This window comes from Lycium barbarum, chromosome 3, assembly GCF_019175385.1.
Source record: "Lycium barbarum isolate Lr01 chromosome 3, ASM1917538v2, whole genome shotgun sequence".
Taxonomy (NCBI): Eukaryota; Viridiplantae; Streptophyta; class Magnoliopsida; order Solanales; family Solanaceae; genus Lycium; species Lycium barbarum.
In genome coordinates, this window is record NC_083339.1 from 113,534,655 (window position 1) to 113,559,875 (window position 25,221).

General features: G+C 33.0%; 3 long non-coding RNA genes across 9 annotated transcripts; 2 read left to right on the forward strand and 1 right to left on the reverse strand.

Moving 5' to 3' along the window:
• Positions 1-614: 614 nt before the first annotated feature.
• Positions 615-7,020, forward strand: LOC132631869 (uncharacterized). 7 transcript variants are annotated; one of them, XR_009579143.1, is made up of 8 exons: positions 615-868; positions 1,095-1,226; positions 1,621-1,750; positions 1,907-2,947; positions 4,081-4,168; positions 5,054-5,204; positions 5,927-6,057; positions 6,811-7,020. It is a non-coding gene; the product is annotated as an uncharacterized LOC132631869 (long non-coding RNA). The 7 variants fall into 7 exon arrangements; XR_009579144.1 differs by having other exon boundaries at positions 6,814-7,020; XR_009579140.1 differs by lacking the exon at positions 6,811-7,020 and having other exon boundaries at positions 5,927-6,804.
• Positions 7,021-8,297: 1,277 nt separating this feature from the next.
• LOC132634020 (uncharacterized) lies at positions 8,298-11,593 on the reverse strand. The gene is made up of 3 exons (XR_009580002.1): positions 10,886-11,593; positions 9,892-9,942; positions 8,298-8,813 (listed from the first exon to the last, which is right to left on the reverse strand). It is a non-coding gene; the product is annotated as an uncharacterized LOC132634020 (long non-coding RNA).
• Positions 11,594-11,949: 356 nt separating this feature from the next.
• LOC132634021 (uncharacterized) lies at positions 11,950-12,653 on the forward strand. The gene is made up of 2 exons (XR_009580003.1): positions 11,950-12,217; positions 12,455-12,653. It is a non-coding gene; the product is annotated as an uncharacterized LOC132634021 (long non-coding RNA).
• Positions 12,654-25,221: the final 12,568 nt, after the last annotated feature.

The following is a 25,221-nucleotide window of genomic DNA, read 5'->3' on the forward strand; positions in this document are numbered from 1 at the left end:
ATAATCTATACATAGCAAGAACAACAACAAGAGTGAGCCTAGGCCCAACAAGATCACTGACTCCACACCGCCTCATTACCTCATGGAGCAAGTCTCTGAAAATATTGAGCATGATATGACAAGGTATATCACAAAAAAAAAAAAAAAAAAAAAAAAAAAAAAGTGGTGATAATTCTGGCAAGAAATATACATGAATAACATAAACTGATCTCATAGTGGCACCTAAGTGTAGCAATAGGCCGTCCATAGGGCACACCCTAACATATATTGAACTATGTGTTTCAATAGACAGTTCATAATCAACACCACCTCAAATGTATGCCTATATCATCAGTGTATTCTAATTGCGGACCACAGTAGTGGCAATCGATTGTATATATGAACTAAGTACCATCCTCAGTCGATATGATGCAACTGATTAATCAAATGCGCATAAGACAACATGTCAAGGCACACTAGCAATATATAGAAATTAAATGAAGTGATACTATGAATCTCAACACGCATAGAAATAATATATATCATAGTATGCTCCGTAATCAGTGCAAATTGATATTTCTAGTGACGATGAAAGGCATATACGTAAATAAATCAAAGATGAGGGCTGATTCTAATCTGCTCCTTCTGGAAAGCCCTTTGATGATCAATGTTTTTACTAATGTGGGGCAACTGGCTTTCACTCTCTCCATTCCCATACCTTACCCATCAGCAACTTCTTCGTCTTCTAAGATTTCATCGCCATGGAGCAGAGCTTTCTCTTGGAACTTGCTGTTTAGCCCTTTTTTTTTTTTTTAACTGTACACTTTGCAAGATTAACTTCAAAGAATGTGATTCCTAGAGCACATCTTCGAACCTTTTTTATGGGCAGGTAAACCAATTTTCCCAGACATTCACAGACATCTAAATTTGTTTTTGGTGGTTTAAATATAGGGTTTTTGACTTGATATTCGTTAAATCGTTATAGTTTGAGTTCAATTTGGTTCATCCGTCATTGGTTTTTGCTGCTTTACTTTTCCAATCTTACAAAGAGAATGCATATATCCTCCTAAGTATTTCTGTAAATATCCATTGTTTATGGTTGCATTAACCTGCAGGACAAACACGTGTGCCTCATATGGTCCAAACTACAGACACGTACCTCTTCAAACTCTTTCCCGTTCTCCATCTATTTTCTCTTCTAACACAGAGGAGTGCTCTGTAGACTATTTGGTGAAAAGAGTTCCGAGGTTTGTTCTTCTCAAATTTTTGTTTGAGATGTCATTGTCTTTTCCCTTTAGTCGATACCTAGAAAAGACTGGCAGAATAGGAGAGTTCTTTCGATCAAAAGTTATAAACATGTTTGCTGCTTCTTCTGAAATGGAAAAAGATATTGTCTTTTCCATTAGTTTGATACATTCTTATAATTTCTGGTCAATTTAAATATTATTTCATTAATTTATAGTTTATTTGTTGATGGGTACTTAATATTTATTTTTCATGGTTAATGGGGTTTCAATGAGATGCTAAAATTGTTGTTAATGAGTATTTCTGGGGATCTTAAATTACTACTAATTTCTTAGATGATTTCTTACATTGTGTAGATCTGACATGTGCATGCATGTTTGAAATTTTCCTACACAGGTATAAACATGCTCTGCCACATTTAATTTGAATATAGAAGGAACAAAACGAGAAGAAACTTATACAAGAGCTTTGATGCAGCTAAGATGTTTGAAAATATGCCTTAATTAGCTTAAACCATGTAATTTTGGTGAGTTGAACTTGACTTTTTCAAGTAGGATTTTCTACTGGATGTTGGCTCTTTTTTATTAATAAAGATATATAGTAGTATCGCCCGAGTTTTTCCTGTAGGTTATGAGACTTTGCTCTTTTTAATATACTATAAGAAACTTTCTTTGTTGTACAGGAGAGATCAACATCCATGAGGAAATTGTCATTAGTAAATATTTACATCCCTAGACATGATATTCTCAGATGGTTAGCCCTTTTTTTTTTGGGGGGGGGGGGGGGGGGGGGTGTTATGTTTATCACTTTCTCTCAACCAAGACAATTATTGGACAAACATATTGATATAGACACTTTCGGAGAAGAACAACTGCCCAGTGAAATTCCTTGTGGTAAGAAATTATTGATTGTTCTGCGCAAACCGAAGTGTTTTCGCATTACGTTCTAACATATAGTTGTTTTTTTAAATATCAGGCAGTTGCATCTTGTGTATTCTTTCTTATTTTAGGGGCTGTAAATTCTTACAGTTATCTGCCCTATTGTCTTCTTGATAGGGCTTGCAATGTCAGTTGTCGTTGCATCTTTATATAAATTTTGCGTGATTCTTCTCAGTTATAACCCAATCAAGAAGGTATCTCAAATCAGAGACCGAGAAATCTCAAACTCCTCATTATTGAAAGCCATAAGTACAATTTTCACTCCAGTCCATCACTCTGCAAGATGATATGCATCAACCACTTTATTTACCTGAAAACAGGGGCGTTTTTTCTTCGGCCTGTAAAGTGTCATTTTTATGAATAAGTTGAGACTTGAAAGTTGAATGTAAATTACTCTAGACATCAAGCTACAAAAATGAACAACAGTGTCGGGCATATCCCATGCTTTGCTTGAGATGCATGGATTTCATTAGAACTTCATACTTCAAAAGTATTGCATGAAAGCTGAAATTGGTGAGCAAAGTTGAATCCTACGGGGTTATGTCAAAATGTTGGCCATATTTCTTTGTCGATTTGAGGTATCTATGGATGCTATGTAAAACTGCGTATGGTTACTTCTAATTTGCGTTTATTTTTTTAGGAAACATAGGACTTGGAGCTGGAAGGGTGTGAATCGGGGAGAAAATCATAAACAAGATGTATATTCCAAGCAGTAGTTCAACATAATATAACTGGGCCAAGATTAATCTATTTGAGCAAGGAGAGAAACAGAAGATTCTTTGCAGGTACATAACTTCAGTTCACAATAAGAAATATATGTGTTTATTGGTGCGAACATTCTATTTTTTATGGAATGTTGATTTAGATTCTTCTTTTGCCTTTTAAAGAAGATTTTGGATTCTTGATTTACACGTATCTTGTTTTGCTTTCTTTTTTTCTCAAAATTTTCTTGGCTAGATTCTTTGATGCATGTGGTTATTTTTGTTCAAACACTTTAATGGAAATTTTCTTCTCAACCGCACAAAACTGCAACAACACTAAGAACATCAAATTCCATTCGGACAAAAATTCTAACTAAGGAAGAATATTGGTGCACTAAGGTCTTCTACGATATGCATGAAATAACTGAATATTTTTTATTCCATTTGTTCTCCCATAACATAGGCATCTATCCTTTTTCAAATTGAATCTCCAATTCCAAACACCTTAGCAGTAGTAATTTTTACTATTGTAGTTTTTTCTTATTGCTACCTTCTTCCTTGTTTTTGCTGCTGTGATTTAGTACAGAATGATTTCTTTTATTTTCGTCCTAAATCTAAAGTTTTTTTCCATACTGCATTCAGGGTACCGATACATAGAAAAGAAACTAATAAATGGTTTTGTCGTTTAAGTATAAACTTTTTCCTAACCTTGGACATTAGAGAACGTTCTATAGCTTGATAGGAATTGAATTTCATTCATTAGTTGCACTTCTTGAGTTTTCGTTTCTCTATCAGACAAAGGCCACGTACCATTCACTTTTGCACCAGTTTCGCTGGTTCTATTTAGCTTTTATCATTAGCACTTATTCCTTCTGATCAAACTGATAATTGGGGGTTGAACTGCTCTTCATTTTCTTTAATGTTAGGTACTACTCACGAGCTATTTTCTAATCCTATGCTCTGTGTCTGGTCATGCTATGTTTTTGTTAAATTCTTTAGCTTAATGACAAACTTAATAGGAAAAACAGTGAAAATACTATAAGCGAGCCCTACCATATAATTATATGCAATTGTTGCTTTGATCCACTTCTCTTAACCTTCTTGGTATCCCGATGTCAGGCAGTAAAAATCTGTACATATTTGGCTTTTCTTGCCTGAATGTGATGATCCACTGGTGTGTCCTGTTATATTCACCTGATTTTGTTAATTTGGTATAGTCATGTACACCCCCAAGCACCATGAGATGAAGAATTTGCCAGAAAGTGATGATGCTTTTTCTGATGTAGAGTTATCTTCGCGGCCAAGGTCTGTCCTTCCTTTCTTCTTGAAACTACGTGCGAAAAACTGATTTTGTGAATATTGCATTTCCTTAGGGTATGGTTAGCCTTTTTTTTTTTTTTTGGGTGTTATCTTTATCACTTTCTTTCAACCAAGACAATTATTGGACAAACATATTGATATAGACACTTTCGGAGAACAACAACCGCCCAGTGAAATTCCTTGTGGTAAGAAATTATTGATTGTTCTGCGCAAACCGAAGTGTTTTCGCATTACGTTCTAACATATAGTTGTTTTTTTAAATATCAGGCAGTTGCATCTTGTGTATTCTTTCTTATTTTAGGGGCTGTAAATTCTTACAGTTATCTGCCCTATTGTCTTCTTGATAGGGCTTGCAATGTCAGTTGTCGTTGCATCTTTATATAAATTTTGCGTGATTCTTCTCAGTTATAACCCAATCAAGAAGGTATCTCAAATCAGAGACCGAGAAATCTCAAACTCCTCATTATTGAAAGCCATACGTACAATTTTCACTCCAGTTCATCACTCTGCAAGATGATATGCATCAACCACTTTATTTACCTGAAAACAGGGGCGTTTTTTCTTCGGCCTGTAAAGTGTCATTTTTATGAATAAGTTGAGACTTGAAAGTTGAATGTAAATTACTCTAGACATCAAGCTACAAAAATGAACAACAGTGTCGGGCATATCCCATGCTTTGCTTGAGATGCATGGATTTCATTAGAACTTCATACTTCAATAGCATTGCATGAAAGCTGAAATTGGTGAGCAAAGTTGAATCCTACGGGGTTATGTCAAAATGTTGGCCATATTTCTTTGTCGATTTGAGGTATCTATGGATGCTATGTAAAACTGCGTATGGTTACTTCTAATTTGCGTTTATTTTTTTAGGAAACAAACATAGGACTTGGAACTGGAAGGGTGTGAATCGGGGAGAAAATCATAAACAAGATGTATATTCCAAGCAGTAGAGTTCAACATAATATAACTGGGCCAAGATTAATCTATTTGAGAAAGGAGAGAAACAGAAGATTCTTTGCAGGTACATAACTTCAGTTCACAATAAGAAATATCTGTGTTTATTGGTGCGAACATTCTATTTTTTATGGAATGTTGATTTAGATTCTTCTTTTGCCTTTTAAAGAAGATTTTGGATTCTTGATTTACACGTATCTTGTTTTGCTTTATTTTTTTCTCGAAATTTTCTTGCCTAGATTCTTTGATGCATGTGGTTATTTTTGTTCAAACACTTTAATGGAAATTTTCTTCTCAACCGCACAAAACTGCAACAACACTAAGAACATCAAATTCCATTCGGACAAAAATTCTAACTAAGGAAGAATATTGGTGCTCTAAGGTCTTCTACGATATGCATGAAATAACTGAATATTTTTTATTCCATTTGTTCTCCCATAACATAGGCATCTATCCTTTTTCAAACTGAATCTCCAATTCCAAACACCTTAGCAGTAGTAATTTTTACTATTGTAGTTTTTTCTTATTGCTACCTTCTTCCTTGTTTTTGCTGCTGTGATTTAGTACAGAATGATTTCTTTTATTTTCGGCCTAAATCTGTTGAGCTATGTGAAGCTAAAGTTTTTTTCCCATACTGTATTCAGGGTACCGATACATAGAAAAGAAACTAATAAATGGTTTTGTCGTTTAAGTATAAACTTTTTCCTAACCTTGGGCATTAGAGAACGTTCTATATCTTGATAGGAATTGAATAGCCTAATATATGCTTCTTCTGTCTTAACTTTTCAGGTTCACAAATTTTTCTATGTATTAGTTGAAGAACATAAAAGGCTCATTTCTCACTTGGAAGGCATGTTCACACACTCCAGAGCTTTTCTTGTATGGTTGTGGTATCATGTTCTTACATGACTTTGATATTGGTATTTGATTCCTGCTCCATTGTAAAGTAATCTAAACTATGGTCTTATAACACATCAATCTATTTTCTTGATTAAAAAAAGGCATCAATCTATTAATAAATTGCTGCCCATATACCAAAATTTTGAGAGAGAACTGATTATCATGATATTGGAGACGAATGAGTACAATATATAGACTTTTAGTAGCAATTCTAATGTGGTGTCTTGTCAGTTAGATGTACAAAAAACCTGCAGTGTATAGAAGTACAGATAAACAATAAGGGGATTAATGGATAAATTACTTTCCAAAACAATAAATAGCTACCTGATCATCTGTAAATATACCATCAGTATATGTAGTACCAGTATAACTTGGTAAGAATCTCTATAGTTGACCACTCCTTAAGTTAATTTCTCCTTTTCAACTATATGAGATACTAATTAATGCAAAAAGGAGCCAATTGGTAAGTCATCTTTTCAACACCATTCAACTTGATCCTTCTATAGTTGAAGCTCGTTATGGATGGAAAGTCAACATTCATGAGAAGAAATTGCTAATTCTATCATTCTCTTCATTTTATGGAACAACTTAATTTTTCTGAGATGCTATGACTTTCTGCCTGGAGAAGGCATCCCATTTCCTTTTAACCTTATTGTACTTCAATACTATCTTGCAGAAGATGATTGCTAAAGTTAAGTAAATTTGCAGGCTTTCCTAACTTTTGCATGCTTACTACACAACACCTATTCTGATGCTTACCTTTCTTTTTTCAGTAGATATCCAGATTAAATACGTGTTGGCAGCTGTCAAGATCCAGATTTCATGCAATTTTAACATAGCCCATACATAAGTTGGACACCTACATGATCATGAAAACCCGTACTATTTTTGTTTTTATAGCGAGTTCAAAAATGATTTTGTTCCACAAATGAATGTACATTATGCAGTATATTACGTCAATACTTAGTTTGATATTTCTTTTTCTTTTTTTGGACAATCTTCCCGCACAATTAGAACCGCCATGAAATTACTGTTCAGCCATCTAGTGAAGTCATAAAAGACATAAAATATGCTTTTGTAACATAACTATGAAAAAAAAAAAAAAGTACATCGATTATAGTAGATAAACTATAAAAATTATAATAACATTCTGCTACGCGCTCGCCCCTTGAAACGGTAACACTTGCTAGATCATGACATTCAAAAAACAAGTATTTGAGAGGTTAAAGCCTCACTTACCTTGAAACGGTAACATTTGCTCCTCTTCATGAAGCCTCTAACTCCACCAAGACGGTCTTTAATAGCCACAATCAATGAAAAATATCGAACAACATATTCAAATTAGGTTGGGTAAATCATCTCCATAATTTTCATACAAGTTTAAAATCAAATTCAAGTGAAGATCAACCTAAAATTCAGCCTCATGGTCAAACTAGCCAAAACACAAAATAAGTCATAAGAGTCAGACTCGTTTTCAATAAACAAAATTTGATTTTCACTTATTAGTTAGGTCAAATTGCAAATTTCCTAATTGAGGAAGAAAAAAAAAACTCCTCATAAAGTCTCTTGATATTTTATGTTAAAATTTATAAAAAAAAAATATTACATTAACTCAAGGGTATTAGAAAATCACTCCAGCAAGAAATTTCCACAAGCTCTTGCCTATCCAAAATGGTAAAAGTTATGTCCAACTATTCAATTAATACTTGCAGATTCATTTGCATTTGTGGTCTCAACTCCGCATTTATGGAGCTCCAGAACTTGTAGCATTGCTTCCACGAAACAAGGGCGATCATGTATTTGCGAACACTGATCCGCATTGCAGAGTTCGGCAAGATGATAGGCCTTTGCCCTTGCAATCAAATATCAGATTTCAAGAATAGATTTTTAAGTTTCAACTTGTCTGAAACCACCTTGAGCTCTCGGCTCCATCCAAATCATCCTCAAGACTCAATTTAGAACGTGTGAATAAGAGTTGGGTTGTTTCACTTAAGCATTTATGGTCACTCATTTTTACTAACCCATAAATTTGCACTATTTTAATTTATATAATGTGCAAAACTTGTTCGAACTCCAGGATATTGGCTTGGAGTTCAAAAGAAATACTATGAGTGAGACCATTTTTTTTATATATTATTTAAGTCATGATATTTATTTTAAAATTTGATCATGTATTATATTATTTCGCTCACAATACATACGGAGTATTTCAAATGCCAATAAAAAAAAAAATTGAAATTTGAAATGTCACGACCCAACCCCCATAGGCCGTGACTAGTGCCCGATCTGAGCACCCGAACACATCTATCAAATGCTATCTCAAATTTTATCAAACGCATTCAAGTATATAGCGGAAGCCGACAAGGCTATATTTCAAAGTTAGATAATTTCCAGAAAAATTTCGGCAGAGTTTCCTTTGTTTTACAGGCTATCCAAAATAACCCTGCGCACAGAAAATACCAACAAAAGACCACACCGGGCCAACGAAGCAACATTTAAACATATGCGGACCGGCCGCCGCGGCGAATGAGATCGCCCAAACACAACATATACACGCAACTGTACAGAAAGACCCCAACCCACAAACATGTCCACAGACCTCTAAACAGACCGACAGAATCATATGACGGGACAGGGCCCCGCCGTACCCATGAACGAGAATATATATATACAGTAGTGACAGACTATACCAAAAGATGGGCTCTGGATAAGAGAGCGCTCCAAAATAGGAGAATAAGATCCTAAGCGGACGGATCAGCAAACCTGTCGTCGGTACCTGCGCGGCATGAAAACGCAGCCCCCGAAGAAAGGGGGTCAGTACGAAATATGTACTGAATATGCAAAGCCTGAATTACAGAAACAAAATCATAACTGGTACAGAACGTACAGAAAGTAAATAGAAAACCCAAAGTATCAGATATATATTTTCAAAACATGCAGAGTGTGTACAGAAACATATGTCACATCAAATCCGGCCCCTGCCAAGGGACTCGGCAGACAGAACGTGGCCACCCTCCCGACGCTGGTGCCACAACACAGAAGAATCAGAACAGGGGCATAACCCCGTAACATAATATGTCATATCAGATGGCCATAGCAAATCATATCAGAACAAGCGTACATGGCACAACATACTCCACAAACCCATGTACGCGTATACCTGCCCCCTCACATCGAGGCACGGCGAACAATGCAAAGGATCACGCTTGACAACATATCCTGGCCCGGGCTCAGTGGGGGAAACATTGAGGCATCCACGAACGGAGTAGTGAGAAACTAAATGCACTAAAAATACCATATATATATTTCCAGAGACTCAATGAGGCATATCGAATGTCAAATCAAATCAATGAAATCGGACGGAAACATAGTAAGTAAATTTAGATGTCATAACGGGTTACGGAGGCATAATCTATCCGAGATCGTTTTCAAGATTCAAAACAATTTATAAGACTTAATGAAATATTTAAAATAATTTTTTATTTAGTAGATAAAGGAGTAGTTAGAGTATCTCTAACGAAAACGCTCGAAGACAAGTCATAGACACATAAAGGGTAAAATTGGAAATAGTGGGCCCACCTCGGAACCAATGAAGCGGTGGGCTCAAATTACGTATTTTTAAGCTTATGGGGTCACCTACAAAGGTTCTAGGACATTCCATAACTTCGTAAGCAATTTGGAAAAAAAAAATCATAATTTTTCATCAAAGCATACTTAAGGAATTCAATTCTATTGAATGAAAAAGCGACGATTTCAAACGCGGATTCCGATGGACAGAATATTCCCCGAGGCGTAAATCCAAGCCTAGTACATCTAGGACATGCCAAGAGAAGAATCGGGATAGCTTTACATACCTTTCTTGCCCTTTACGCTTGCCAAAACTCAAATCCCGTTTCGTCCAAAACCTACAAATGGTCACATTTACCAATTTACTATTCATAAGACTTAAAATTTCAATCTTAACCAATTCTTGTCTATAAAAATTTGAGCAGCATCTCCCCTATATATATATCATCCCCGAGGTTAAAACTCGGCTAAAACAACAACAACCATACCAACAACAATATATACAACATCAATAATCGTCTAGGAACGCATTCTAGCGTAAATAGTCTTATTTTCCAAATAATGCGACAATTCCAAATCCAACTTTGCACTTACAACCCGATATCAATATTTTCATATTCACATACTAATATAAGACCATTCAAACATAAACCAAAAGTATTCCAAGCTATATATTCAATATTCAACAATTCCATCAACTTCCATATTCAATCCAAAATTCTTATATATGCAACAAAACCATTCCAACACATTTTCTACTTACTAATTCATCTCCAACAACAATATACACTTTAACAACTTCATTATCTTAATATCATAAAATCACATTAATGTGTCATAATTCTCTACATTCCATTTTCATGTCAACTTCACTCATATAATCTTCCTTTGCATTGTGAAGATCACAATAACACAACTAACATGTTAAACAAAATAAATCCAACATTATCTCAACAACATATACCACACGGCCAACATGGCTTCTTTCCAATTTCATCCAATTTTCATTCAACTTCCATAATTTCATAAAAACTACATTAAAATCACATAATTTCCTATAACCATTTTCAACAATTTTCCATACCAACTTGAACCATTTCCTTCCATTTCCATTACAAGGCTTCAACAACACAATTAACATAACAAATAAAATTGGTTCATCCTTCTACACACATACATACCCACTTTGCAAACTTCCATATTTCCATAATTTCCACTCATTTCTACATACTACAACATAAACAAACCTTCATAACATAAGAAAAAAGAATTGATTCTTACCTTTTTCTACAAATTTCTTCACTTGAACAAGTTGTCAACTTGAAGAAATAAGTGCTCCTTCTTCCAAAACAACTACACCAAGTTGTAAAGGACCCTTAATTGAGTAGGAAAACCACAAGCTAATAATTTTTGGAGGAAGATTTTGAGGACCTAATTTTCCAAGGACTTGGCCGTGTGGTCCTTCAAGTTTTTGCTCTTCTTTTTCTCTCAATTTTGTTCTTGAAGATTCTTGAAAATGAAAGAATTGTGGTCTAATGTCTCATTTAATACATGGATTAATGAATTACCATGGGCTTGGGCCATATGGCCGGCCACCCCTCTTTTGGGCCTAAATTTTCTCCCCTTTTATCTTTTTTTTTTGGGCCAACCCGGTTGGTCACGAGTTGGGCCTAGCCCACTGACCTTTCGACCTTAAAACGTCCATATCTCCTTGTACCGACGTCACCTGGGAACCCACGACCTATGGTTGGAAAGATAATTCAATTATCTACAACTTTTACTTCTTGGTATTTTTCCAAATTCCAAACATATAATACCGTTTTTGCCCCCCAAAGTCAGGTCACCCGAAAACGTTTTCTTAAAAATATTCGTTTGGAGGACTTCCACTTTGATTTGGCCCAAGGGTCCTTCTTGAGTTGTGTTTAACTTCACATATGTGATTCATATAATTTGTCACATGTCCCAAAAAAAAATCTTGACGTGTGGGCCCCACCTCAGCTTACAAATAATCCGACGTTCAAAAATACGGGATGTAACATGAAATGCCTTAGTTCAAAACTCCAGCACATGTTGTATTAATTAATATTTTAAATTTCAAACTCCAATTGTCAAAACTTCAAACTTTTTTAGATAGAATGTCCTTGTTCAAATGTTAATTCCTCCTAAGAGTAGAGAAACTATTTCTCAATTTATTTTAAACGGTCCAAAAACTGGTGAGCTAATTTTGCTCCAAATTGAGTCATTGGGCCCCACTTTTGGTCCTTTAGTACACAATATTTCTCTGTTTTATTTAGAAAAAAAAAAAAAAGAGATTATAAAAAACTTATCGGTGGTCGTATTAACATTTTAGATTATCTTATAACATTTAGATATTTGTGAAATATAAGCGTTATATCAACATTTGTTATCCTTAAAACAGCACTAATCCGAAATGAAAAAGAAGTTCCATCCATCAATCAGAGAACAGACAAGCCAAAACCCAACACCAAAGTGAGAAGAATCTCTGAAAAGCATATGACTCCCTTTTCTTTCTTCACCACTTGCTTTGATGGCACCATGCTCATGCCACAGCAAAAAGCAAATTTTGATAAAATTCTTCCCCTTCCAAAAACTGTGAGTCACTTCTCAATACTGTTTCTTTTTTCTTTTTCATTTCTTATTCCTGTCTCAAAATCCAAAAAGTAAAGGCACCAAATTTACATTGAAAGTTGTACAATCTAATATCTAGGGAATCTACACTATCTTATACGAAAATTATCTTTGATCTTTTATAGATAATTTGATTTTCAAAAATAAAGATTTTTATCAAATATTTTAATCTAAAAAGTGGGATTTGTTAATGTTGAATAGATCATTGAAACGTAAGAGCTAGCGAGAAACAGGGGGAGCCAGCTTTGTATGTGCAGAAGAGCCAAGTCATACAAAATCCTTTCACTTGCTTCTCTTTTGGCATTTATTGCATATATTTTTGGAGATAAAATTATCTCTTTGATGTACTTACTGTGTTATCCTTCTTTTTGATATCTAAACGTGCAAGTCATCACTTTTTTCTGTGGTCTTATTTAATGCAAATTTTGACGTGTTTAAGCAAGCTTTGTCACCATCTCATCATATTTACTGTTCCTTCTGTTTAATATTGTGCTAGGCTCCTATCCCTCGTTTAATTTAAATATTTTAATCCTAGGTAGTACTCCATGTCATAACGTTAGTGGTGTAGCCAAAATTATTCCGAAATTATAATCCTGAGATTAATTTATTCTATTTCTTGAGATTATTTTATCTTGGGATAAGAAGAGATATCCCATCTTTTAAGTTGGATGCATTTTATACCTTGTTTGGTATAAGATATAAATTTATCCCGAGATTATAATCTCAGGACTAATTTATCCCATCTCCTAGGATTATTTTATCTTGGGATAAGAAGGGATATCCCATCTTTTAAGTTGGGATGCATTTTATACCTTATTTGATACAAGGTATAAATTTATCTCAGGATAAATTTATACCTTCTACCAAACATGATACAAAAAATTAGTGCTGGGATATCCCAGCTTATACCATGCACCAAACGACCCCTTAGTGTAGTTATGATTTTTGAAAAATCTCCCTCTAGATTCATTTTTTTAACATTGACCTCCCTTATGATTCAAATGTTGTGTTCAAACTCTTATTATGCAATATGTCTCTTTGTTCCCTCTATTTTCTTGCAAAATGAAATTTAAATGAGAAATTAACAATAAATAGCCGTTCACTAAAAAAATATTTTTTCTGTCTCAATTTATATGGCACAATTCGGATTTCAAGAATCATACAGTTTCATTTTGACTATAAATTCAGGCATGAAATATTTCAGTTTTTTGAAATAAAACTTATATATTTGAAAATACACGTAAAAAGTAATATAAGTCACAATAGTTGATAATTTAAAATACTTAAAACATATATGAAAAAATTAAGGTCAAATAAAGAACGGTTTAAATCTCGAAATCCAAAAGGTGCCTCATAAATTGGGATGAAAAGAGTTGCTCAAAAATGTATAATTTTTGTACAGAAAAATAATATACAAAAATTATACATATTTTATACTAGAGTATAAAATAGTATATATATATTTGATTAGTAAATGTAATTATTTTTAGCTGTCCTGCAAAAGTGTCACTTTCACATAGAAAAATGATATATTGGGTGAAAGAGTAAAAACAGTGGCATGGCACCTTGAGTGATGATGGTGTCGTACGGAAAATGCTAAAGAGTAAAGGCCGTTTGTTTGTTTCCGCAGAAGTGGCAGTTGTTGAGCCTCTTCCCTCTGATGCCTCGTCCCATCAGTAACTTCCTTCCCCTCTAATTTTTTTTTTTAGTTTGCCGTATGGTGTTAGGTATTCATATTGAAATTTGATTATATTTTGATTCGCTCTGCAAAGAGCTCTATTCGGAGAAGCGTTTTTTTTTTTCACACCCAAGACTCGAACCTACATCTCTGATTAAGGGAATAACAATCTCATATGCCGCACCACATCTTTTAATGATTACTTCCCCTCTATTACACATGTCATTTTTATAAACAAATTGCTCAATGACCGCTATATCCTTCTTTTCAACTTCCAACCTCAAATAAATATTCGATCCATTTTAATTTTTGTGTCTTACTTTGACTCAACATGAAGTTTAAGTGAATAGAAAAGATTTGTGAATCTTGTAATTTTAAATTAATGTCTTTGAATTTTTTATTTTAAATATGTCATGTTAGATATAAAGAGTGATTTAATACAAAAAGTGATTTTATTTTTTAAAACAGATTAAAAAAAGCAAGACAATCAAATTATTGAAACGGAGAGAGTACGAACTCATTGCAGATGATGATGGACCACTTATTAGATTTGAATACATAATTTAAAAATTATAACAAGTTTAATAGTATTAAGAACTTTAAAAGCCTGTTTGGAAAGCCGCCTAGATATTGGATTTGTGAGTAATTAGATGTAGTTACACAGTTTGACATGTTTATCAAGTCAAGTAATTACTTGATCAACATGAAATTGGGTGTAATTGGAGGGATGTAATTACACTTTTCACTTTTCAAGAGGGAGGCGAGAATTGGTGGTAATTATACTCTGTGATTACAAGGTTACTCATTATTTTCTTGCCTTTTTGTTTTTATTTTAATTTCTTTTCTTTTTTATTTTTACTTTTAAGATTTTTTTATTTTTATATTATATTTTCTTACATTATTTATCTATCTTCTCATTTCTCAATCTTTATTTCTTGTGATCTCATGTAATTTGCTTATATTTTTTCATTCTTATTTATTTTCTTCATTTCGTGTAACTGCGTTATTATACTAGTGTTTGAAACTACACCTCCTAATATTAGAAATAATGAGTCATTAACAAACTTGACTTATAATGAGTGATGTTGCTAAAGTAGAATTTTGTTGTTGTTATGAGGTTATACACTTATGTTACTTATGTTTTCTTTTTTGCAAATTATATTTACTTAAGTTATTTTGCAACTTATTTTATGTTATGTTGAAATTTAACATAAGAGTATTTGTTACTTTTTCTTTTTTGAAGTTATATTATATTTTCGGTTCCAATTTATTTGCTTTAGTAGTATTGACTTATTATTTCACATTGTTGCCATCCATTTTTCAGTTAGAATTGATAGATTATTGTTTTGTCAAATATTTGAGTGATGTTATTTCATTATATTTATAAATATTAATCTTTTTCTCCAACATGCAGTCCATTATGTTCTTACAAAATGTCTACTTTTAATTTTTATAATTAATTAAATTAAACTATTATTCATTTGAAAAATACATACCAATTATTTTTATAATTATTAATTAATAATATTTTTAGAAACAATATGTATCTTTAATAATTTAATATCATTTATAAAGGCATATATTTGTCAAATGTTAACTTTTAATTTTTTAAATATAATCTAACTATATATGTAATTACACTTGTGCAGCTAAACAATACACTTATAATTGCATATGATAAACAAATAGGTTGTCGTAATTATTATACAGTGTAATTACCAAACTGTGTAACTACTGCCCTAGTAATTACATCAATTCCAATTACTAGGTGGCTTTCCAAATAGACCCTAAAAGTTGAATCTATCAATTTTCATTCCTGATTCCGTTTTTATGCTTGAATTCCCTGAGCCGTGGATATATAAACTAATAAACCAAACGAGTCTTCTTTACAATTCTCAATTTTTTGGGATCGTTTGGTAAGATGTATTAGGAAAAATAAAGCATGTACAATCAAACCTCTTTACAATAGCATTCGCGTATAGCAATAGCTCTCTATAATGGAATTGATTTTTCGAAATCGATTTTTTATGTTATATTTTACTTCTCTATAACAACATTTTGCCTATAACAACAACAGCCAACTTTATAACAGTACGCTCTTTATAAAATCACCCCCCATATAACAGCTATCGGCCTTTTTTGGTAATGTAATTATTAATCATCTTTATAAAAATAGAATATCTATGATTACCAATAATAAGTAGCATAGATTTTGACCAAATATTTAATTTGATATCTTAATATACTATATTTTATGACAGAATATTACATATGAATACATATGTAGAGTTTGATGCAACACTTCCTATCATTGAAGCTTTCACTGATGAAGATATTATTGCCCATGTCATTGGAGTGGAAGAATAAGAGAATATGGAAGCCGAATACGACAATGAAAGTGATGACGAAGAACCTCAACCTATTCTTAGTTGGACTGGTTAGAAGATTCAACAGTTAAACTCTTAGATTCCCTACAAGGGAAAGCAATTGAATACCCGTTTGCTGAAAGTTTAGACGCAAATCTTCGTAAATTCAAGCATTATATCACCACTAAGAGAGTGGATTCTATGAAACAAGCTACAATAAAATTTCTCGAATTTTATTTTCAAGTACTGTAGATTTAAAATGTGCACCTTAGAGCTTAAAACTTTATACATTCAGTTATGAATTTATTGAAATTGTATTAACTTTCTTTAATGTTCAGTTGGTGAAGCATTCATATCTTTGAGATTTAAAAGTTAAATAATTTGTTATTTTTTTACAACATTTTTTAAAAAAATAATGCATCTTTTTTGCCTATAACAGCTAACTATTATTTAAATGACAAATGCTGTTATAGGTGTATGACAACAATTCTCTATAACAACCAAAAAATTTCAGACCCAACGATGTTGTTATAGAGAGATTTGACTATATTATGTTTGATATTACTAATCCGTATTTGGTAAATTTTTTCAATCGATGTATAACTAATACAAATATTAATTATACACCCTATTTGGTATTATCCTATGTGTAACTAATACATAGCAAATCATGGTATTAGCACTATCAATGCATTCATAAGCATGGTTAAAGATAAAATTGCTCTTAAAGTCCCTAAATTAAAAGCTAAAGAATGTGGACGGTATTTTTGTAACAAGTATTATTTTTAGAAATTGTGCAATGCGTGTTATTTTTAATACACCACACCAAACAGTCAATTATAAGAAATAATCTCAACACAACTAATTTCTGCATTAATAATACACCTTATTCAATATTATTCTTATACACCCTATCAAATGACCCCTTAATGTTTAATGGGATGAGGTATAAAATAAGCTTTACTTTTAACATGCTAGTTTTAAAAGTTAAAAAGAAATGATCTTGTGTAATACTTATGAACAAGTTTCTTAGCATAAGAAATCATCATGGATCTGGTGTATTTAGTGTGTTTGGACAAAATACTAATGAGCACAGAAATACTTTGGAGCCGTTTGTCCATAAGAATTATCCATTTTTTTTTTCAAAATAATTGTTTATTTTTTAAAATTTAATTTGGAGTTGAATTTCAAATTTGAAGTGCTCTAACCTAGTTTTTCAACTCACTTTTTACTGTTGGAAATTTTCTAACTTTTGAATTTTGCCCCATTTTTGTGTTTTTGTGTAAAACAACCCCATCTTTATATCAGCACCAATTAGTGTCGTTGATCTTCTGTACTATAGATCTTTGTAATATTAAAAAATCAACGAAGTCTAATAGCATGTAGTAGTTAGTATATGGGATCCAAATACTTAATGCAACAGCTGTTTTAGTTTTTGTAATTTTATGAATGTATCTATGACATTATGTGACTATCCATTATGTGATATTGCTATTTTAGAGCAGATTTGATTGTTTGTTCATGTAAATTAGTCAAGTTGAGGGTTTTGCTAGTTTTTAAGAATTCTGACATATAATTTATATTTCATGTTTCTTAGAAAAAATAAATTCAAACATAAAGATCAAATATTTTTTTGCAAAAAGTATAATCAAATACAACTCTATTTGATTGTGATAAACTTGAACAAATAATTTATGTGTCTGGACAAAATAGTAATGAGCACAGAAATACTTAATAGAACCCATTTGTCTATGAGAATTATTCAATCTTTTTCAAAATATATGTTTGGTTGTGAAATTGTTTATTTTTTAAAATGTAAATTGGAGTTAGATTTCAAATTTGAAGTGCTCTAACCTAGTTTTCCAACTCAATTTTTACCGTTGGATACTTTCTCATTTTTAAATTTTGCCCTAATTTTTTATTTATTTATAAAACAACCCCATCTTTATATCAGCACCAATTAGTGTTGTTGATCTTTTGTATTAACTAGCACGGGCCAACACTTTGGATTATATAGTGTATTTATGTGTATGTAGTTATGTACAATTGTAAAGATTTATGTATTGGGTAGTGATAGTATATAGTATATTTTATATTGCTAATAAACATACCTAAATTTGCACTGTCGATGCACATATATAGACGAACATTAATACATATACACAAATGTTATTTGTTATTAAGTGGAATTATGTGACCATGATAAAACACTGAAAAGTAAAAGGAGTGTAAAAGTGACACGTGGCCAAAAAAATAATTAATATCTGCCACTTGAAATGACATCATCTGTTCTGATGCAATTTTTATGAGCAAGGGCAAAATAAGAAAAGTCCGAATATATTTAATACTAAGTTACAATAAGATTCTACTTTTAACTAATGGAATTATTCAATGGTAAGTGCTTTGACCAAATTTCCCTTGGTTGACGATTCACTTCTTCAACTCATGCCTTTATATAGTTTAGTTTTAAAAAAGAGAATTTGTCTATTACAAATTAAAAATAAAAAAATGGAAGAAATTGCACGAATTGTCCTTCAAATGGTCTGGTATTTAATTTTTTCCTTTAGCAATTAATTTACGAATAATTTCAATAATATACAATCCAGCATAAAATATTATATCCACGTAGTTATATTTTTAATTTACATCTGTATAGCCAACTTTTTTTACAATAGTGTTTATACACACGATATACAACATTATACGCTTACTGTAAATAATGTGCCGATCTTATATAAAAGTGTATAATAACGTATAAAAGGGTTATTTTGGGTAATATTAAAAATATGAGTCATTTCAGGTATATTTTTTCCAAATAGACATAGGCTGTTATTTTTCCTAAATTTTATGCCTAGTGGCCATAAGTTTTTAATAATGCGAAACATAACTTGTAAGATATTATGATGCAGAAATATAAAATTATACCCTAGATTTTTTTTTAATTTTTAGGGACAAAAATTAATCAGCAACACAAAATAAGCGCATAAGTGACAATGAGCCCAAAAAATGTGGAGAAATTTTTGATAGGACCTACAGCACACATGCGGATCCCCACCTTTTTTTTTTTTTTTTTTACATGAGTTGCCGGTGGACAACGAAACCACCTCCATCAATTTTTGTTTGGGGAAGGAAGGAGCTTTGTATTAAGCCAACATCAGAAGATGTAACACATGTTATCCATAAATTTCTAAAAATAAAAGATGGAATATCCAATAAAACCGTTAGAAAAACAACGCAATAAGACAAAGTGAATACTTTGATCTACCAACAAAGGGGGCCACTTTTTTTGGATAGTCATTCAAAAATGCTGCAAATGCAGCGCGTGGTATAGAAATCCAACTGAATGAGTCCACCATTATTGACTTAATGGGGGATACTTTGAGAATTACATGAATATTGCTTGATTTTTTAATATGGGATACTTTGAGAATCACATTTTTTTTTAATATTGCTTATTTTTTAATATGGGGTCCATATTATTTTTTTTACATGAGTTGGAGGTAAAAAATAGTATCACATTTTTTTTAGACTGTCTAAAAAATAATGATATAATTTTATGTTTAGAAATCATTTAACTTGATTTAAATGAAATGATTTAAATTTACACAAATATCTATGACTTGTTTTAGAACACAAGTTTCAAAGATCTTTCCTTTTTTTTTTTAAACTTTGTGCCTAGTCAAATTATGTCACATAAATTAGGACAGAGAGAGTACCTTTTAGTAATATAATTATGAATTTGTTATTACAAAAAGTATTATAATTCAATTAATTGAAAATATCAATAAATTATTTTACTTATTCCGCTTCTCCCATATATGAATTTCCTGGTTTGGTTCTCCAATTGAAAGATTTGAAATACACTTTCGCCTATCGAGTTTCATGCCATCATCTCTTTCTAATCAACAACACTAAAAAGCGCTTTCATGTGTCAGCATCTGCTGTAGTCTTAAATTTTTAAGTATAGAACAACTTCATCATTTTAAGAAAATATGTGTATACGTTTCTTGACCGTTTATATTTCGTCTTCTCGATGTTATTCCTCATTATTTGTGTGAGACACTTATACCCAAAGGTATAAGTTTTAAATCTTTTGGATTTATCACTTCTTTAGCGATTTTTGTGTTCAATTTAAATCGTTATTTCTTTTTTCCTGAATTTCTCTTCTTTAAATTTTCTTTAAGCATACCTTTACCATTTTCTGAACTTATTATCATTATTTAAATGTCCTATTTTTTTTCTTCTTCACGTGGATCCCACCTTAATTTTTTTTTTGCAATTATCTCCTAATTCTTCACGTGGATCCCACCTTAATTTTTTTTATCTCTACTATTATGGAAGAGTGGGCCCCACCTTTAATTTTTTTTAATTTATACTATTATAGAAAAGTGGGCCCCAACTTAGTTTTTTTTTAAAAAAAAAAAATTCTACTATTATAGAAGAGTGGGCCCCACCATAATTTTTAATTTTTAACTTACTATTATAGAAGACCGTTTATATTTCGCCTTCTTGATGTTATTCCTCATTATTGGTGTTAGATGTATGGTATAAGTTTTAAATCTTTTGGTTTTATGACTTCTTTAGCAGTTTTTGTGTTCAATTTAAATCGTTATTTCTTTTTTCCCGAACTTCTCTTCTTTACATTTTTTCTATGCGTATCTTTATCATTTTCTGAACTTATTATCATTATTTAAATATCCTATTTTTTTTCTGCTGCAATTGTCTCCTACTTCTTGCAATACCCCGTACTTTTAAGGTAAGTTTTGACCATGATCCTAGACTTAGAAAATCAGATAAAGAATGTGAGAATTGAAATTTCCCTGTTCCGTTGTAAGATGGGAGTTTACGCCTATGAACCGTGACCGTATTTCAGTTTACGGTCCGTAATCCAAGTCGTAAACTGAAATCAAGGATTTCTGAGCATTCTGGAATTTGACAATTTGATGTCAAATGGTTAAATACGGACCGTATTTCAAAATACGGCCCGTATTTCAAAACGTATTTGGAATTTGGGAAAACTTCCTTCATGAAAGTTGTATATCTTTGAAATACCTTTCCAACGGTTTATTATGGGGGTCAAACGGACATATGTGCAAAGAGTTATGACCATTTTACTGAAGAGAGGCAGTGTTGTCCGTATTTCAAAATACGGGCCGAAAAAATAATTTTTCCAGAACAGTATATATTCGTCCATATCAGTTCAAATCATTATTTTTCATTCCTTCAAGCCCTAGAACGACCTCCTACCCTCCTCCATCATCAAGAACACCAAGGTAAGCCTACTCTAATTATTCCAAATCAATTCTAATACCTATCCTTGTAATCTAAACAAGAAATTATCATTCCTAAACTAGGGTTTTCAAGAAAACCCATCTCAAGGTTCAAGAATTCAATATATTGGAAATCTTCTTCAAAGCTCAAGTCTTTAATCCAAGTTTTGGAAAGACTAAGGTATGTAGAGTTACTATCTACGTGTGGGAACATCATTGTTCTTCCCCACGCCTCATAATCCATAATATTATGATTCTCTACTAAAACTAGGGTTTCTATACCATGCTCATGATAACCCTAGGTCCATGTCCACGATTATATTATGTATGAATTGTTATTATTCTATCATTGTGTTCTTAATAAGTCCATATGATTATTGAGAATCAATCCGTAATCCATGAAAACCCATATCTTGTATTCCATGGGTTCTTGCATGCATGTTTTTAACTAAGAATGATTATTTCATGAATATCCTACATGTCTACAAGTTTTCATGCAACTATATTATATAATTACTTTCATGCTATGGTACAAGATACATACATACTAAATACAAGTTATTTCATGAAACCATATTTACAAGTTATTTCATGAAACCATGTTTACAAGTTATTTCGTGAAATTATGATTACAAGACAAGTATAAGTTAATTCACGAAAACCATGGGCTTCTTAGCCAATTATATTATGTTCATGTTTTTGGGAGTTGCACGAATTACCGAGAAGGCTCAGATAGCCTGAAACTATGTAGCCACCATAGGACAAGGATCGCTCCGCCCAGATAAGACGATACCTTAATTTTACACTGAATGGATCCATCAGGCACGATACCATCTTATACCCTGGCAAGGTATGAGGGCTCTGCTGGTCGCGGTGAGGACCAGACTCCGCGTACCCACGTGGTGATATCACATGTCGGTTTATGAAATGCTCTCCCTACTTGTCATGTTTTACTTATATCATATATATATATATATATATATATATATATATATATATATATATATATATATGTACCCATGCTCATGTTCATGTCCAGGTTTTCAGTTTCAGTTCTTATCATATTATTCCATGTCCCATGTTATTTCTTCAGTTGCTTTATATACCAGTACATTCAATGTGCTGACGTCCCCTTTTTATTGTCCGGGGGCCTGCATTGCACGATGCAGGTACTGATATACAAGACGACACATCTGCTCAGTAGGACAGCATTCGTATCAGCTTATTGGTGAGCCCCATCTCATTCGGGGTTTAGTCAACTTTTGTTTTATGATTAGTTATGCATCTAAGGTATGCTGGGGGCCGTGTCACAGTAAGTATGTTTTCCAGTCAGACTCATGATAGAGGTTTCATAGACTAGACAAGTCAGTTATGTTATGTCAGACATTCGGAGTCGTATAGCCATTTTGGCTCATTCATGTTATTTTTGCACTCATGTTTAAACAAGTATTTTTATTAAGAATTATGACTTATTACATTTTATAAAGGCTCATCATGCATTCACGTTATATTCCGCTCATGTTATGCCTCATGATGATTCAGCAAGCCATGTGGTTCGCTCGGTCACATGCAGTAAGGCACCGAGTGCCGTGTTTCGCCCAGGCCATGGTTCGGGGCGTGACAAAGCTTGGTATCAGAGCCTAGGTTCAAGTGTCTTAGAGAGTCTATGAAACCGTGTCCCAGTAAGTATGTTTTCCAGTCAGACTCATGAAAGAGGTTTCATAGACTAGACAAGTCAGTTATGTTATGTCAGACATTCAGAGTCGTATAGCCATTTTGGCTCATTCATGTTATTTTTGCACTCATGTTTAAACAAGTATTTTTATTAAGTATTATGACTTACTACGTTTTATAAAGGCTCATCATGCATTCACGTTATATTCCGCTCATGTTATGCCTCATGATGATTCAGCATGCCACGTGGTTCGCTCGGTCACATGCAGAAAGGCACCGAGTGCCGTGTTTCGCCCAGGCCATGGTTCGGGGCGTGACCCACACATATAAAAGTGACCCTACTGGACATTTAAGATTGTCTCACTTCTTTCAACTCTAGATCATGCAATAGAGTTATGTTCTCAGAAATCACTCGGACTCGTGTGTTGTTTCCCGTTCTACTGAATACGCCTCATCTTAATAGATGAGGAAGATGTAAATCTAATCATTATCGATGTGTTGCTTTCAGATAGAGTCATCATGAATTATTCTGACTCGTGCGCATTACATCCTTTCAGAAAATGTCTACTAAGAGAAAGGCAACTTCGAGCCCGAGGGCTACCATTGATGCGACCCTAGAGACGAACTCTCAGACTCTGAGAGTTCTAATCTTTCAATTCTGCGACTGTAGGTCATCAAAACCTCCTTCAAGTACCACTAATGTCCCTGCTCAGACCAATGTGAGGAAGAGGGGTTTTCATAATCCTATTTGCTGCAAGTGTAATAAGAGATATCAAGGGGTGTGCCGCTATGGCACCCATAGATGTTTTGGGTGTGGCCGGCAGGGTCACTATCTGAAAGATTGCCCACAAGTGAAACAGGATAACAAAAGTTTTTTGCACCCCATTTGCAGTAGGTGTGGAAAAAGACATGCATGAGTGTGTAGGATGGGTTCGGATGTGTGTTATAATTGTGTTTTCCAAGGCCACATGCAAAGAGAATGCCCTTCAGTCAAGTACAATAGTAATACTAAGGGTGGTGGTGCAATTCGTTCCCCCAGACCAGGCATAACCCATTCAACAACACCGTTCGCAGCCCGTAGTACTCGGGCACTAGCAGACCAAGGCACTGATAGGGATGAAGTATTAGGATTAAGTGGGGATCAAGCACGTTATCATGATATGGTAGCTCTCCAGGACTCCGATGTGCCGTCACATGTGTCATAGGTATGTCAATAATTTTCCATCCTTGTCACATATGAGATATTATGCCCTAGATCTATTATGTCTTATGTGGTTATTGCGCAGTTGATAGTTCAAATTTAAGACCCTACAAGGTAACATGTTAGGAAGTTAACTGCAGCAGACATAAATTGTCCATGGTAGTTTTAACCAGGAAATAGCCTAAGATCCAACCACCTTTAATACTAGAAAGTCTCGACTTTTTCAAGGATATATATATATATATATATATATATATTTGCCATATGATCTATGTACATGATTAGGAAGGGACTGATGCGATAAGAAAACCATGAGCAGACGATATTGATTTTTTTTATAGGGTTAGTTTTAAATTATTTAAGCTTATTCAGATCAGACCTAGAGAGATGACATTAGAAAGTTACTACAAGAGGCATATATTACTATGAGATAAAAGATATGACAATTCCCTCTTAGGCTATGTGATTAAGTATTTATTCCTGATGTGTATAGTATGATATAATTTTGAAAGTGGGGGTTAGTTGTTCCAATTTCTCGTTTGAGACAGATGAAATTTCCCTAACTGTGATCTATGTCTATAGTTCAGAAAGATAGTATACAATGCAAGAATAGAGTCAGATGAGGAGGAAAAGTTAGAAATAACCTTATGTTTCACTTTAGTACTCAGAGAAGAATTAGAGAATATGATACTAGCAAGTGGTAACAGAAGCTTAGGAAGTAAGTTTGAGTAGATACAGTGAATTAAAAATTTTCAGCAGAGTTAGTAGAAGTATGATTT